Source organism: Lissotriton vulgaris, chromosome 2_1, assembly GCF_964263255.1.
Source record: "Lissotriton vulgaris chromosome 2_1, aLisVul1.2, whole genome shotgun sequence".
NCBI lineage: Eukaryota > Metazoa > Chordata > Amphibia > Caudata > Salamandridae > Lissotriton > Lissotriton vulgaris.
The window spans coordinates 417,273,353-417,288,799 of NC_141687.1; the positions used below are offsets into that span (position 1 = coordinate 417,273,353).

Here is a 15,447-nt window from a genome sequence, read left to right on the forward strand (position 1 = left end):
TGCTTTTTACAGTTACCGTGTGTGGGGTTTCGGGTGGTATGTCAAAGAGATTGACTGACACAGGTTGTCTGGGTAGTGAGGGTTTTATTATTTTGTAAAGTCTACGTTTTTGTACAGGCACTCGGTAGAAAGGCAGGGGTTGGTCGGTCTCTTCCGTGGTGGATCTTCCCGCTCCGGGCCGTCTTTCCCACTGCCTCCTGGGAGTCGTAGGCCTTCTCCCCGCCGTCTCGAGGTCCTCACAATACCGGGAGGAAAAAGAAAGAAAATGGTCTCAGTCAAGCTGACCGGTGCGTTACTTGCTCACAGGGGAAGGGAGTGAGGATAACACACGTGAAAACCCGTACCCCGAACAGTGACTTAACCCCGTGAAAAGGGGGGGGGGGTGTGCAGTAGGGATCTCATGTCCTCAGGGTGGCTTGCCTCGTCTAATGCCCGCCCACCCGCTGAACCTGGACCGTACCTGGTCGAGCCACACTTCCGTGTTAGTGTGGCTGGGCGATGCGCGGTCCCGTAGGCCTCCTGGCGTGTAGCTGTAGTCGCCCTCAGAGTCGACCTCCTGTGCTGGCGCCGGCTTCTCTCCCGTAGCCTCCTCGGAACTCCGCTCCGCTTGATGTTCCTCCTCCGTCCTCCTCCGAGCTCCCGGTCCGTATCTCGCCTCCTTCCTCCGATATTCCACCACGTCCTCCGCCGCTCTCCTCCGCTCTTCTTCCTCCGTCCTCCGTCCTTCTTCCTCGTCCTCCTCCTCCGTCCTTCGCTCTTCTTCCACGTCCTCCTCCGTCCTCCGATCCTCGTCCTCGCCCTCCGTCCAATCCGCTCCGCTCTCTCTCCACTCTCGCCACCAATCTCCTTCTCCGCCTCCGGGTGTCTCGCACACCTGGGTGGATTCGGGGATGGGTTTTACCTCTTCGGGGAAGGCGTGTCTCCATTCTGGGTCCGCCCCTTTAAAGGTGTAGGGATGCCTTTTCTCCATGTCGGGCCGACGTCTGATGACATCCGGGGTGTTCCAGGCCTCGGTGTGCTGCACAAAAAGAGGAGACACGTTAATAGGCATACCAGGGGGCCCCGCGTCCGGGTCCCCCTCGTCACACCGTGCTTCTGTGATCATTTTTTTACAGGCAATACATGATTCTTGTGTGGTGTATACTGTGAACTGATTTGCCTCCATGTCTCTGGATGAGTGGAGGTTTTGTGTAGGTCTTCATGATGGGTACTGTGGCCACCTTACTCTGTGACTTCACAGGCCTTGCTTCCAGTGCAGATCCATGGGTTACTACCGACCAGGGTAAGGCAAGTGTTCTTCCACTTTTCTTTTAAAGTTTTGCACCCCTAAATCTAAATCTGGTATTTATAAAGGGCAAACTACTCACCCTTAATTGCATGAGGCGCTCTGGAGGCCCTTAAAGGCACTGGGGAAGCTGGGGAGATTAAGTGAGCTATTGCCCAGAGTCACATGGTGCTGAGAGGAGCAGTCGCCGGTCCCCTAAGAATGCAACTAAAAATGATGCACTCAGGCAACCACCTCTGTGACCTCGCCCACTCTACGCCGCTGGCTGAAGGCAGTGTGAATGTCTCACAGTGCCGGTCAGTAGGTCATTACAGTGTTCCGACTACATGCTCATGATCACATTTGTGCAAATGTAATTCCCATTTTATGTGAAAAGTGTCCAACGAAGAAGTATATAGCTGTTGAAATACTGACAGCGCCAAATGAAAGGAAATGCAGTATTTACAGGTGGAGAGTGCGTGACAGCAACAGAGAAAGAAAGAGGATCATGAATTTGAGGTGACGTAAGGAAGTATATGGAGAAGGACAGGCTAAAAACTAAAACAGAGAAGGAGATGAAGTATGAGCTAAGCAGATGGAGTATGTCAGAAAGATGTAGGAGAGAAGAAAAGCACATGCCTGATAGAGAGAGAATACAGAGGAAAAGGGTGTGGAAAGAGACCGGGAGTGATTGAGACCCCCAAAAATCACTACGCAGTTCATAGACCTTAGTAACGTTTAATTCAGTCTTATATTTTCAGAATTGAAACATTTTAAATGCTAATTATTTACAACAAAATCATTGTTGTTACTCATTTACCGGACACAGATAACAAGCACTGGGAAAGCCAATTGGTTTGACTTGTTTAAGGAGTATGCTCTGTTGTGTGATATGTCTGGATGCAATAAAATAAATCACCAAAGTACTGTGCAGGGGGCACGCTGTGAAAGCACAGAATTGTAGTTCATATGTTTTACCTTGCCTTTACTTAAATGGGGCACACTTCCAGAGAAGATTCCTAGTTATGCCTTTTTTTGGACTTACTCCTTATAGCGCTCCCACTTTTTTCATCCCACTAAACGCAGTGGATGCAGTTAGAAACCTAGATTATGACGTTATATCACACCCGTGAATGTTCGGTGTCTACAGATCACGAAAGGAGGCCACGAACAGAAAAGGCCACACAATACATCAACTTAGTAATCACTAACGCATGAACAAACATGTCTAAGAGAGTGGATTTTGTGCTACATGTTAAAAAGAAAAAAAATCGCTACTTTTTTCAGTGGTCTTGGTCATGCAAGGTGAGCCACGGGTTCGTTGGTGACAGCCTTCTGAGCAATATTATAATATCAAGAAAGACAGGCGTTGAGCCAGCGGGAGGTGTTTAGTCTAGAGACAGGCATCTCACTGACCTTTAACCCCGTGCTTGGTTTGCGGCCCTGACTCCTCGGCCCTGTCTACGGAGAGGTTTGGTGTCCCGCTGGCGTGCAGAGTATGCAATTTGTCTGCAGCTGGGGACAGGCAAGGAGACGCTTAGGGGAGCTGACAGCAGCAAACGGAGTCGATTTGAAGCCTGACACGAACAGGGGCTGAAAATAGGGACCGCGTAATAAGGCGGCCTTGAGAAAAACTACAAATGGATCTGAATGAAAGCTGCGGCTGTGGCTGAAGCAAACAGCCACGAAAGTGTATCTTCATCAGTGACCTGAACAAGAGAGTCTTGCAATGATCGTAACTAGCAACGGTGTGTTAATTTGTAGCTCTTGTAGTGAAACCTGTTTTATTGTAAAGCGCTCTAACACCTTTGGGAAATATCCGTGCAATATAAAAATGCATGAATAAATAAATGAGTGAGGGATGTGGCCTCATCAGCGCATGATCTTCAGACCACAGGTTCAAGTAGAGAGTGATGTGACCACAACAGAGATCAGAGTGTGATCTGCTGAGCAACCACTCACCCCATCCACCTCCCCCAGCGCCTTGAGACCCTCAATTATGAGTAGCGCGCTTTATAAAACCCTGATTGATTGATTGACAGGTTCGAGTCCGGGCCACACAGTGACTTTCATTCTTCCGAGGTCAATAAATAAGTAGCAATCAATTGAATAATAGTAACCCGCATTATTTACACTACCTTGAAACAGTAAAACCGTCAGCAAGCGCTTAATAAATACAAGCTGCTGTTAATTTACTCACAAGAGTCACCCTATTCACATGCACTTATCTGGGTGTTCACTGACTGTGGGGATAGATGCTCTGCAGGACTGTGCAACAAATTAAAATTCCGAAGAGACAAAACTTGAACTCCGGCCAGAAGAGAGGGGATGGGGCACACAGAATAGACGAGTGAGAAAGCAATCTCATGGATACAAGAGAGCATGTGATGGATAGGAAGGAGACCGCAACTTAGCCAATCACAGCCTTGTTAGGTTATACCATGTTTTGAAGATTTGTACAGCACTCACAACACCTGCAGGGTTGCCTGGCGCCTAAGATGCAAGAGGAGTTGCCCGGACTGGGACCTAATGGAAAAGCCAACTTTTCAGTTTCTTGCAAAATTCCAGGAGTTTGGTGGAAGATTTAATGTGTAACAGGAGGTCTTTCTAGGCTTTAGGAGCTAGGAAAGAAAGGGCACAACCTTTGGTTCTTCGGATACAGGGAACGTGGGCGCTGGCTGGAAAAACTTTTTATTTAAATCAGTTCAACCCGAGACTTATAGAGGTGGTCTCCAACTTCGTGCCCTGTTCGTCTTCAGGTTGACAGGATCTTTACCCTCATTTTAGAACGGAGCATAAGTTAACAATATCTCAATAAACACTATTAATTAAATAATAGTTTAGTATTTCGTTTTTGGTCTCTTTATTAAAATTATGAATTAAATAAATCTGTTTACAGACATATCAAGAAAGTCATGGTTAGATTCAATCAAGAAAATTACAGCATGTTCCATAAAGGAAATATTATCTGAGTCCCTTTTGTACTCTAGCAGATCCTAAACTACCAGAACCCATAAAGAGTCCTTTAAGAAGAGAGGGAGGTTTAAAGGAGCTTTGAAACAGAGTCAGATTGCAGTTGAACTTCTCATGAAGAGTAGTTCAGGAAACTCATCTAAGTCTCCTCTTCCAAATAGCATCAGCAAACAGTCATAAAGTGACAATTGTTCACAGTTAAGCTAGGAAAATATTCACAGCAGTAGCCATAACCGTTAATGAAATTTAGACACCTACAAAGTAGTAGTTAAAATCACCGTCAGCAATAGCTCACAGCGAATGGGGCAAGGGGCGAAGGAAAAAGATTGCCGCAGAACAAATAGCCTGGTTCAGTCTGGACAGCATAAAGCTTTCAGAGTGTGTCCTATAAAAATGGAAGTGTGAAAACCCTAGTGTCTAACTAGGAACATGTGTATTATAAACACAAAAACACATGTATCAATCCACGCTGGTGTTAGGTCATCGCAAACAAATGAAAAAGGGTCGTTCAGTGGTCTGCTGCTTTTTTCTCCATTCACACGGTAAACATACAAAGTAGGCAAGGTGCTATTTACGAGTGGTCTAGTTAGTTGCTAACATTCATGTGCATTAGATTCACTCTGAATTCCCACGAGAGCCCTGCAGTCTGAACTATTAGGTATTCATAACTCAACTACACGACAATTAACTATTTTAAAGAAGAAACATTCGAGTTGTAACTTCTCTAAATTATGTCACGTTTTCATGTAGGCACCATTGTTTTAATATACTGCTTAGCATTCATTATTGAGAATATGTGGCAGCTAAAATCTAACTAAATATGATTAGATCATGTAGCTTAGGAAGGAAAGAAATATGTTTTTAAATTCAGCACATTCTAGAATGATGACATATTTAATGAAGTCAAATGTGAATTTTTTTATTTAGTGCAGCATCTGCTAAAAGCAATTATTTAAGAAGAAAACATAAAGGAAAAGAAAGGGTAGAGGAAATAAATGAGGCATAGTCTGACCTGACAATGTGATTATGATAGAAATGGATGCATACTACAAATAAATGTATGTGACATGTTAATTTGCATGTTTAAGAAAAGGCACGTTTTCATACATTTTATTCTTTTAGCATTCTCATGTAAATAAATTGTGCAGATTAGGACACTTATTTTAAGTAACATTTTCTTACTCTATTTGAGCAGGAGATTGGTGGAGTAGAGGTGTCTGTTCGGGGTGTGAAAGTTGATGAGGGTGTTCAGGTATGCTGGTATTGTATAATGCTCTTTAGATGAAGGTGAGGAATTTGAAGAGGGTGCATTTGTGAACAGGGAGCCAGTGGAGAGGTGTTTTATATGGGTGTGCTGTGGGGAGGTTTAAGGTAAATCTCCCTGCTGCATTTTGAATGGCCAGGAGTCTTTTGTGAGTTGTGCCGTTATTTTGACATAGAGGGCATTTTCATAGCCCAGTTGGTTATGCCATTATTTTTGAGGGCAATAACACTCCCTTTCATCATGAGACAAACGTAATGCACTTATTTATATTAATGAAAATGACTTCTAGCATCATGTGGGCTATCATCAAGTGGCTACTTCCTGGTGGATTATTTATCAGCAACCCTGAGACACATGAATGGAGGGATCCAAACTGTAAATTCATCACAGGATAGTCTAACACTTTGAAAAGACTGTCCTCACAAAATACTTGATGTATTTGTGATTTTGGGCCACATTTGTATGAATACTATTTGATATTAAGAGGATGGATGCAGTCAATTATTGTTAGGATTAGCAAAGGAGACCCAGGCCTACATTCGGTGAAGAGACAAGAACTAGTGCATGGGCTGTCACCAGAAAGGATGACACTAAAGCTTGATCAACCACTCAGAGTGTTGTGTGTATATAATCACCCGACCCTGAATCAAAACACCTTTCTTCAAGATATCACAAGCCTACATTGTTTTTTCAGTTATCCCCTTTCTCAGGTTGTGAGAATGAATTAGCTTTTTGTCCCACATGTACTTCCAAACAGTTTAGCTGTTGATTTTATGAAATATTTCCTGTCAGTCATCAATGCGTGAAAGAAATCAGGCAGCCCCTGAAACAGGTCCAAGGATGCTTGTTTCTGCTTCGGGGAAGACCTGGCTTGGCAGTTCAGGCTGGACTGTTTCCAAGAAGCACAGGGTCAAGACTGATTTGCATATGGCTTGGTCTGAACTGAGGTGGCGAAGTGAGCTACAGAACAATGATGGATTCAACCCAGATCTGTGACTGGGGGTGAGTGTCTGAAACATTTCAGCATTCCGTCCATCATCTACTTGTGTTAGCCACCTGTGTAGAGCTGGATAATTTAGTGAATTTATTGGGTACAAGACCACAGATTCAGAATCACTCTTTGAAGAGCAGGAATTTCACCTTAAATCATTTGCCACCAAAGCCAGAGCAGGAGAGCAGAGAGGGTATTCTGTGAAAAAAGCTATTTTCAATGGAGGTACTCCCAGGAAAGCTGAAAGGGTTTTCACTCTTCTGGTGGGTGTATTTATTCCCCATTTTAGCAAGTTGATGCTGAGAATTAGAATCATGAGGCTGGAACTCACATCAACCCATTAGATGGAGCGTGATCAGCATAATGGGAAGTGAGCCTCCGAACTAAGTAACTCTCTCTCTCTCTCAGGGACTTACTTACTACTGTGTTCACCTTCTGTTGAATATAGTTAGACCCTCATAAAAGGTCTGCTGAAACATGACAAACCTATCTCTTTTACCAAGAGGGGATAAGCAGAGAGCTGCACTATGTTACTGGCAGTGAGGTTCAGTGAAGAGCAGGGAGAGCCCAATTCTTGCAAGCAGCCAGGAGGGGGCCTCAGTATGTAAAGAGGTTTGGACCTAGAGTAGATTTACTAGAAGATACTCCAAGTATAGCAATCAAACAAACACCAGCATAAAGAAACAGTCTCCATTTCAGGAAGAGCATATGGGATGTGCTGCTGGTCTTCGGATGGCATGCCCCGGCAAACTGCCTGTTTCACCACAGGCACCACTCCCCTATGACTGCTCTTCACCAAAATCAAGGCCCAGCAGTCCATGTTAGTGAGTAGCACAAAGTCAAGCAGAGGCCAGGCGCTATTTCATTTAGTTACAATTCTTGAATGCTCGAGTGCATCGGAATAGAAGAACACTATCATAAAAACAAAAGACTACTCTTTCCACAGGATGTAGACGTCTTCCTCGTGCAAGCAGTCTCCTCCAGGCTTTCAACTTCTTCAACATGAAAAGGGTCACTTTCACAAAGACAAAGTAAAAAAAAAAAAAATACAGTCTGTTTTCCAAACGTCTTCGTTGCCAATGTTCTTTGAGTGCGCTGCAAGGCACGCGGCTAATAGGGAGCGCAAGCGTGTAATAAGGGAGACAGATCCACCTAGCGCTTGCCAAATTGTCAATTTGTTCCAATGACAATGAACGCACTTTTATCTCACAGCCCAGCTAATACTTCTGCACACATGTCACCACATGCCAAGGCGGCTTATAGACAGGGGACCCAGGAAAACAATCACACCCCTTGGAATACCCAGCAGCTTCTTGATGTGTGTGTAAATTGCTTAGTATCAAATCCGAAAGCCAGGGATGGTTGTGGGAATATTTCCATCAGGATCACTCTATAACTGTTAACTGCTCCTTGAAATGACTTTTCTAGTGGAAGCGCATTCGGGTTTACGGCTTAAAATAAAAGAAACAGCACTACAGGCTTTGAGATGCCTTTTTATGACATATATTATTGGATTGAGAGGCTCTGGGAACAAAGAGACAAGAGGAGAGGGAAGATCTGGAATGCAAGACATGGGCAAGGGCATCATTTATTATCTGGATTAAACAAAAATTTGTGTAAAGGCTTACGGCAAATAACATACAATGACGAGGCACTGCAAACACACTCAAACTGCTCGCTTCAAAGAACCCAGAAGTGCCTCCTAGCATAGCCTGTTGGAGAAAATATTGACTGTCTGCCTAGTCTAGCCTGTCTTATTACGCCATCTCTAGCGTAGGCCTTGCTTTCTCAGTGCTCTAGTTTCAGCACTTTTCAATTCATGCACTATTATCCCCATGAATCTGGTGAGAGCCTTCTAATCAAAATACTTTGTATTATTAATTTACAACCAAGAGTCTTAATTTATGACCCTGCACTTCAAAATAGTGCCCCAAGAAAAGGGACAGATGGGGTAACCGTCGATATTTGTAAGTCTGTTGAATTATTACAGGTGCCCATATTAACCCAAGTTTGCAATGCAGCAGCACATGGCCATTTCCCCAAAACATGGAATGATAATACTATAGTACCAATTTTTAAAAAAGGGTTCTAATGTCGTGGGTGCTTGAGTCTCAGGCGCTGTACATGGAATACACCACTTTATATCAACTCGTCAATTTAGTGAGGTGCTCTTGAAAGGAAGAGAAAGCACCCTGCTTCCCACAAACTAATCAATCCAAAGATTGAACAATTTTACCAGATTCAAGGCACACAACAACAATGATCAAATTAAAGTTAGCAACATTAATAAAAGATGCTAGGATGCTTGTTCCTCTTCATGTTCTTTATTCTCTTTTATCCAATTGCCAACGTGTTTCGTCGCAGCTGGAAAGTACCCCTTACGACTTCCTCTGGGCTGTTAAATGTCAAGTCAGTTCACAACAGTACCTCCTAAAACCGTGTACGATTTTTTGAGGAAACCATTCCTTTGATTCTGATACGCAAATGCTTAAAAGTATATAGTCAGGGCTTCCATGCGAGGTACCTAATGACACAATTACCAACGGTAATCCCTCAGCGTCAACTCTCGCAGTGTATGCGAGTACACTGCAGTCAATTACAACTCTCCTCAGTTTCCGACCATTATCTTTATATGAGGGTCTCCAAGTGTAAGATTCTCTGGACCGAAGACAGACCTGTTGTGAACTGAATTGACATTTAACAGCCCTGAGGAAGTCGTCAGGGGTACTTTCCCACTGCGACGAAACGTGGTGGCAATTGGCTAAAAGAGAATAAAGCATCCCAGCATCTTTTGTTGATTTTGCTAACTTTATTAGATCATTGTTGTCGTGTGCCTTGTATCTGGTAAAATTATTATAAAAAAGGGGATAATGGAGACCCTAGGTGCTATTGCCTGATATCCTTATTGGACTCCTCCATAAAAATATTGGGGAGGGTGATTCTGGCGAGACTGGAATCGTGGACTATGGCTAACCATACATTGTCTGACTGCCAATATGGGTTTAGGAGAGGAATTGGCACGGTGAAGCAGGGCATCAATTCAGATTCGATAATAAGCAAATACACAGTAGCACGCCAGGGACAAATCAATCTCTGCTTTGCAGACCGGAGCAGTGCTTTTGATTTAGTGAATCACGGTATATTATGGCAGACCTTAGCCGAAATGGGTGTCCAAGTTGATATAATGTGTAAAAATCTCACAGCTGTATGCCTCCCTAACAGCTTGCGTGCGCTTGGCAAAAAACTCACAGATAAATCCAAGGTACCAAAATGCATTAGTCAGGGATGTGTCTTGGGCCCCTTTATAGGTCTCGCCTGATCTAGCGCATGCGCTGCTCTGGCGAGACATTTAGTGAGTGAGGCTTTAAAAAGCCGACCAGCTCTTTTTCAAAGCACATACTTGTGCTTGTGGCGGCATACAGTTTGAGGGAGTGCGCAGCGGCGCGCATAAGCACGAGCAAGTGCTTTGAAAATTAGCAGCCTGCTCTCCCAAGAGCGCTTCTCTCCCGGACACTCACTTTTTGCTTGCGCTTCTTGTTTAACTTTAAGCGAAAGGAGCACGCGCTTGTGTTTAACTTGTTTTCTTTGTGGTTTGTATTTGCACAGTCCCTCGAAGGTGATATAGAATCACATTACATGGTTAAGTGCTGTTCTCTCAAGCTAAGCTTGCACTTATCTATACAATCATTCACGGTAGTCCATTTTGTTTCCTTCATACATAAAGCGCCATTCTCATATATTTTGTAGGTGCTGCAATTAAATATATTCGAGTCCTCAAGAGTTATCGCTGGCCTCATATATGACCCTTCCTGTTGTGGTTGGTGCCGTGAATGTCTACACACTTCCTTAAAACAGACACAGTGTAAACATAAAACCTTACTGTTCTATATAGAGCAATGCCACCTTTTCTTGTGCATCATAACTAAGGGGAGATGTGCAAAGGGTCAAGACAACATACAGAGCACATTACGGCTCAAGAATGCGTGACTCATCCAACTGGATTCAGCCCTTGGTTGTTCATCGCCAAAATACATCAGCTGCAGACTGTCCAAAAACAGCATTCACTTAAGGAAACATGCTGCATCCCATTTGAGGCCATGATAATCACCCTTATCTGGAAGCGTTTGAAATCCATTTCCATTCTCTGGTAACGCGGTGTAAAGCGAAATATGTTTTTTACTATTTCCATGGGCCTTGGCAATAGCAGCAACTAAACTAACAATGCGTGTTGTAAGCACGGCCATCCTAGTTAATGTTAGTGAATGTGTTATAAAAAACAATACTGTAAGGTTGCCTTTGCCATTAAACATACTGTGTGTATGGCCAGTAGAATGCTAAGTAGTAGCAGCCTTAAAAAAACAAACTAAAAAACAAAACTGTCTGTGGTGTCACTCCATCTCACCGATGCTGAAAGGCTGTGGGATGCATTGCTACTGCGCGAGCAGTGTGCAACTCCGCAGTGCCACTCTCAGGCATGACCAAGTGCTTGGAGACTTTTTCATGTTGTCATTTTCGTCTCTTTCTCGCCTTCCTTTTTGCGTCCGCGCACTTTTCTCTTTTTCTCGTTCTGCCCTACTTTCTCTTTCAATTAAAATTTCGCCCCTCTGTTTATTTTTCTTCGTGCCTCTACTCTCTCTGCCCCTTCTCTATCTCTATTTGTATACCCTCCATTATTCTTGCCTCCCCTGTTCTCTTGTCCTCCCGTCTCTCTGCCCGCCAATCCGTCTTCTTTCCTGAACTGTGGTGTTTGTTAGAGACTCACCGACCCCTCCATCTATTACCACACTGTCTTGAAGAGAAAACTTTTTCATGCATTGCTGCGCCAGCTTGCCGTCTTCCTCCTCCTCTTTTGTAGCCAGGGGAAAGTCACCTCCTTACCCCTGCATTGTAAAGTATCCAGCCGTCGACGCAGATAGCCATCCCAAAAGAAGACATAAAAAGCCTGGGAATATGGCTTGACCAGGACCTCAAGTTTAAGCCCCAAGCTAGGAAAACCACGGGTGTCTGTTTCTGTCTTCTCCGAACTTCCCGCAAAATCCTTCCCCTCCTACCCCCTGATTCCAGGAAACTTCGTATCCAGAGGCTTGTCCTATCGAGACTGGATTATGGCAATGCCCTGTATTTGGGTGCTCCCAAAACAGTCATTGCTAAACTCCAGGTTGTTCAAAATTCGGCAGCCAGGCTTCTAACAGGCACACAAAAAATCGGTGCACAGCGAAGCCCGCCCTAAAATCACTTCACTGGCTCCCAAAATTCAGGAGAGAGTCCATTTTAAAACCCTGTGCACTATTCACAAGCTTCTCCATGCAGGGGCCCCCCTATTCTAAAATACATTATCAGACCTTACAAAGCCAACAGAAACCTTCAGTCTGACCTCCTACATTTAGCCTTCATGCCCAGAATTAAGAAGGCTCGCACAGGGGACCGCCTCTTCATATAACGCCCCCAAGCTTTGGAATTCCCTACCCCATTCCATCCGCAGTGAATCCAACCTTATACCCTTTCGCAAACTTCTGAAAACCTGGCTTTTCACGTAAATTCCATTGTTCCCTCTAGCACATTCTCTAGCTCTGGGACACTCCCGGGTAGCCATGCGCTTTATAAATCCTTTTTTTATTTAATTCATTTCATAGCTTGGTGGGTAATTTCACCTCGAGACCCAGGTCCCTAGCTTCTCAACATGCCCAGATATAACAACAAGCATTGGCATAGCCAATAGGTCTTGCCTTTGGGACCTGCTGCATAACAAAATACTTATAAGGTCCCAAAGGTGAGACCTATTGGCTATGCCAATGCTTATTTATTTTTGCTATATACCAATGGAGTCGACACTATGCTACAAAGCTTAAATGCAGATGCACCCAAAATTGGTCCACGCATTGCCCCGATTCTACTATATGCAAATGATGCGGTGCGGATATCACGGACAGCTAACGGCCTCCAGCTTTTAATAGATAATATGGTATACTTCATGGAAGGCAGAAGATTCAAACTTAACCTGGCTAAAACATATACCATGGTCTGAAGTAAAGGAAGGAAGAAGGAAAGGGCACACTTTGTTACAGGACATAAGGTTGAACAGCCAAAAACATTTAGATACCTGGGCCTCCAATTTTCATAGGATGGGTTATGGGGTCCCAATCTAAAAAATGCTAACTTAAAATATTCTCGAGCTTCTGACGCACTCTTTAGCTTTGCCAATAAAACAGGAAGGAAACCCATCAGAGAAATGGTAAAATTGTATAAAAGCAAATGCTTCCCAGTTGCAATATATAGGGCACCAATCTGGGGCATAACAAACAGTAAACAGATCCATACACAGGATAATGCAATTTTAAGTAGACTACTAGCAGTCCCACATTTGACCTCATCTTACATAACCCATAAAGAAATTGAGCTCTTGTATACTGACGATCACATTCATCTTAGTAGCATCATCAAATGGCACAGTATATGGTCTAGAGAAGACACAACTTTTACTAGAGACATCATAAGGGATTGCCTAGAACTTGACAGGTACGAAAAAATCCCCTGGTTTAGGTATATAAATATCCTCTTGAAAGAAGTGGAAGTAAACTGTAGTGTTCGGGTCCCTGCGGGAATTCTACAATTTAGTAAGAAAGAGTTGAAAACAGCTTTTTGGGGAATCAAGGGGGCTCACAGAGATTCATGAGAAAGAACTAAGGCATCAATGAAAAGTTATTGCAAGAGACCGATGCAACAAGATTATCTGTTATGATTAATTATCATGACAGATTTTACTTGACTAGACTATGCTTCCAACTAATCCCTCATATTATTTCATTTCCTAAATGAAAGGCGTGGTATTCAAATCTAACAAAAGTGCCCATGCAACGTAAAAGCTGGAAGATCTACTATGCATTTCTTGTTGGTCTGTAAATTTTACAAAAACATCAGATTAAAAGTACTGCGACCCTTATTCCTATCCCAGGGTCTCATTTATTATCAGGTGGCCTTTGATTTTCTTAGGAAATTGCCATTGTAACCTACAACTAGAACACAATCAGGAAATGCAAATCATTAAAGCACCCAGATGGGCTGTAGTATGAGGCAGTTTAAATAATGTGCCCAGATTTTTAAGCCAACTCCCTTGTCTACTTTGACAACTAACATGCAAAGCCCCCCGCATATGGCCACAAATTGAACACTGAGTTTACAATAACCTGTTTTTTACCTGGAGGGTTTTTAATTGTTGCTGAGCCTTCCATGAGTATTATTCATATTTTTTCTAAGAGATTGGATTGTTTATTTCATTTTTATTCTGCTACTCTCTAAGTACTATATCACCAGTCATCAGTTCACATGGAGTGTGTAGTATATTTTACATTTACAAATCTCATATGGCGCTAGGAGCATTTAAAGTATTCAATACATATGTATCATTTTATGTTGATTTCGTTTTATATTGTGTTTTATGATATAATATTTCACACTTACTACGGGCGAGAGCTTTTAATGTATGCATTTGGTTTGCTGTACTTTTATGGATTTCTTGTAATACAAATATTGTTTGATTTGACCCTGGTATATAAAGGTATGGGTGAAAACCCTTCCACTGAAAAATGGCTTCCACATAATTCACTTCATAATATTGAAAGTTTCTATAATAAAACACCATTTTGTCCTTTTCTCCACTATCTATTTGCACTTTTAAGCTACTATTTTTTTAGGACTGGTAGTTTCAACCATACATTCTTTAGAAACCCATTCCTCCTCGAGGGACAGCACCATGTTTTCCCCTTTCGAGAGCAGATGCCTCTAGAATGGATGCAATACTTAAAAACATGATGCATCTCTCCAGATGAGATTTCCCAAACCAAATGCAAGACTTCTGATAAAGTGTCCACAACTGAATGCAACACATCAGAAAAGGCCCTCACAGCTGGATACGACACCACAGATGATCCCTCCCAAACTGGATGCAACACTCTAGACAAGGGGATGCAACAAAGCAAATGGGACCTGACAAACTGAATGCAACACCCCAGATAAGAACCCCCCACAACCGGATGCAGCACTCTGGATGAGACATAAAGCGCTATATGCAGTTCTCCTGATGAGGGTTTCAGAACAGAATGCAATACTCTAGAGCCCCTGTCTGGGAGCAAAAGGTACACCTGTAAAAGGGCCATCCAGTGAACTACGTCACAGTACTTTTCAAAATCCATAGAGACGCCATGAAAGGAAGGAAGATTATAGGAATCCTGCTATTTGTGATTGTTAGAAATGGAGAATTAGTTACAGCAACAGTTTTCTCCTCTACAAGGGATAGCTCCTGTGAAAATCGGAGGGGTCAAATTGAAAACGTAGAGTGCAGGTAAGCATGGAGAAATATTCCAAGAAGAGCAGTACCATGAGATGAGACTTGGTCGGACGGCTCAGGAGTAATAAAGGCAGTTTGAGAAAACTGCCCTGAAGGCACTGGAATGCACAAGAGTAGAGATGGCAAAAACAGTCACAGAATTAAAATATAACACGGGACAAACACAAGAAATTATTTATCATTTGAGGGCAAAGTTGAATCCAGAGACTAAACAGGGTCTGCTGTAAGCGGAGGCAGGGAGCAGGACACTCTTAAGAGGACTAGCAGCTTTTACCAGCCACCACTATGATCTGGAGAGTACAAAGAGGAGACAGAACCAAGCAGAGTCTACAGCTTATGCAGCATTAAACTGAATGCACCAAGAGCTGCCAGCCTTAAATATACACACACACACACACATATATATATATATATATACACACACATATGCATGCATCTGCTTAGCAACCTCAGCATCCCAGCATCCCACGAGAAGCTGTCAATCAAAGACCTGCACACCAGGGTGACTGGAAAGAGAACTAGAAAAATAGGAAGAATGGAGATCGAGGCACGTACGCTGTGAATTATTTCAGACCTTTAAAGAAAAAAAGAGGTCAAATGCTTAACAGGGC

The 15,447-nt window shown here is 43.2% G+C and overlaps 1 protein-coding gene and 1 pseudogene across 1 annotated transcript in view; both read right to left on the bottom strand.

Annotated features, from left to right (window-relative positions):
• The window catches only part of PARD3B (par-3 family cell polarity regulator beta), a 1,965,377-nt gene that overhangs the window by 1,498,669 nt on the left and 451,261 nt on the right, over window positions 1-15,447 (bottom strand). The gene's annotated exons all lie outside the window — the stretch shown is intronic.
• LOC147730494 (zinc finger CCCH-type with G patch domain-containing protein-like) overlaps window positions 1-15,447 on the bottom strand; it is a 40,899-nt pseudogene that overhangs the window by 9,464 nt on the left and 15,988 nt on the right.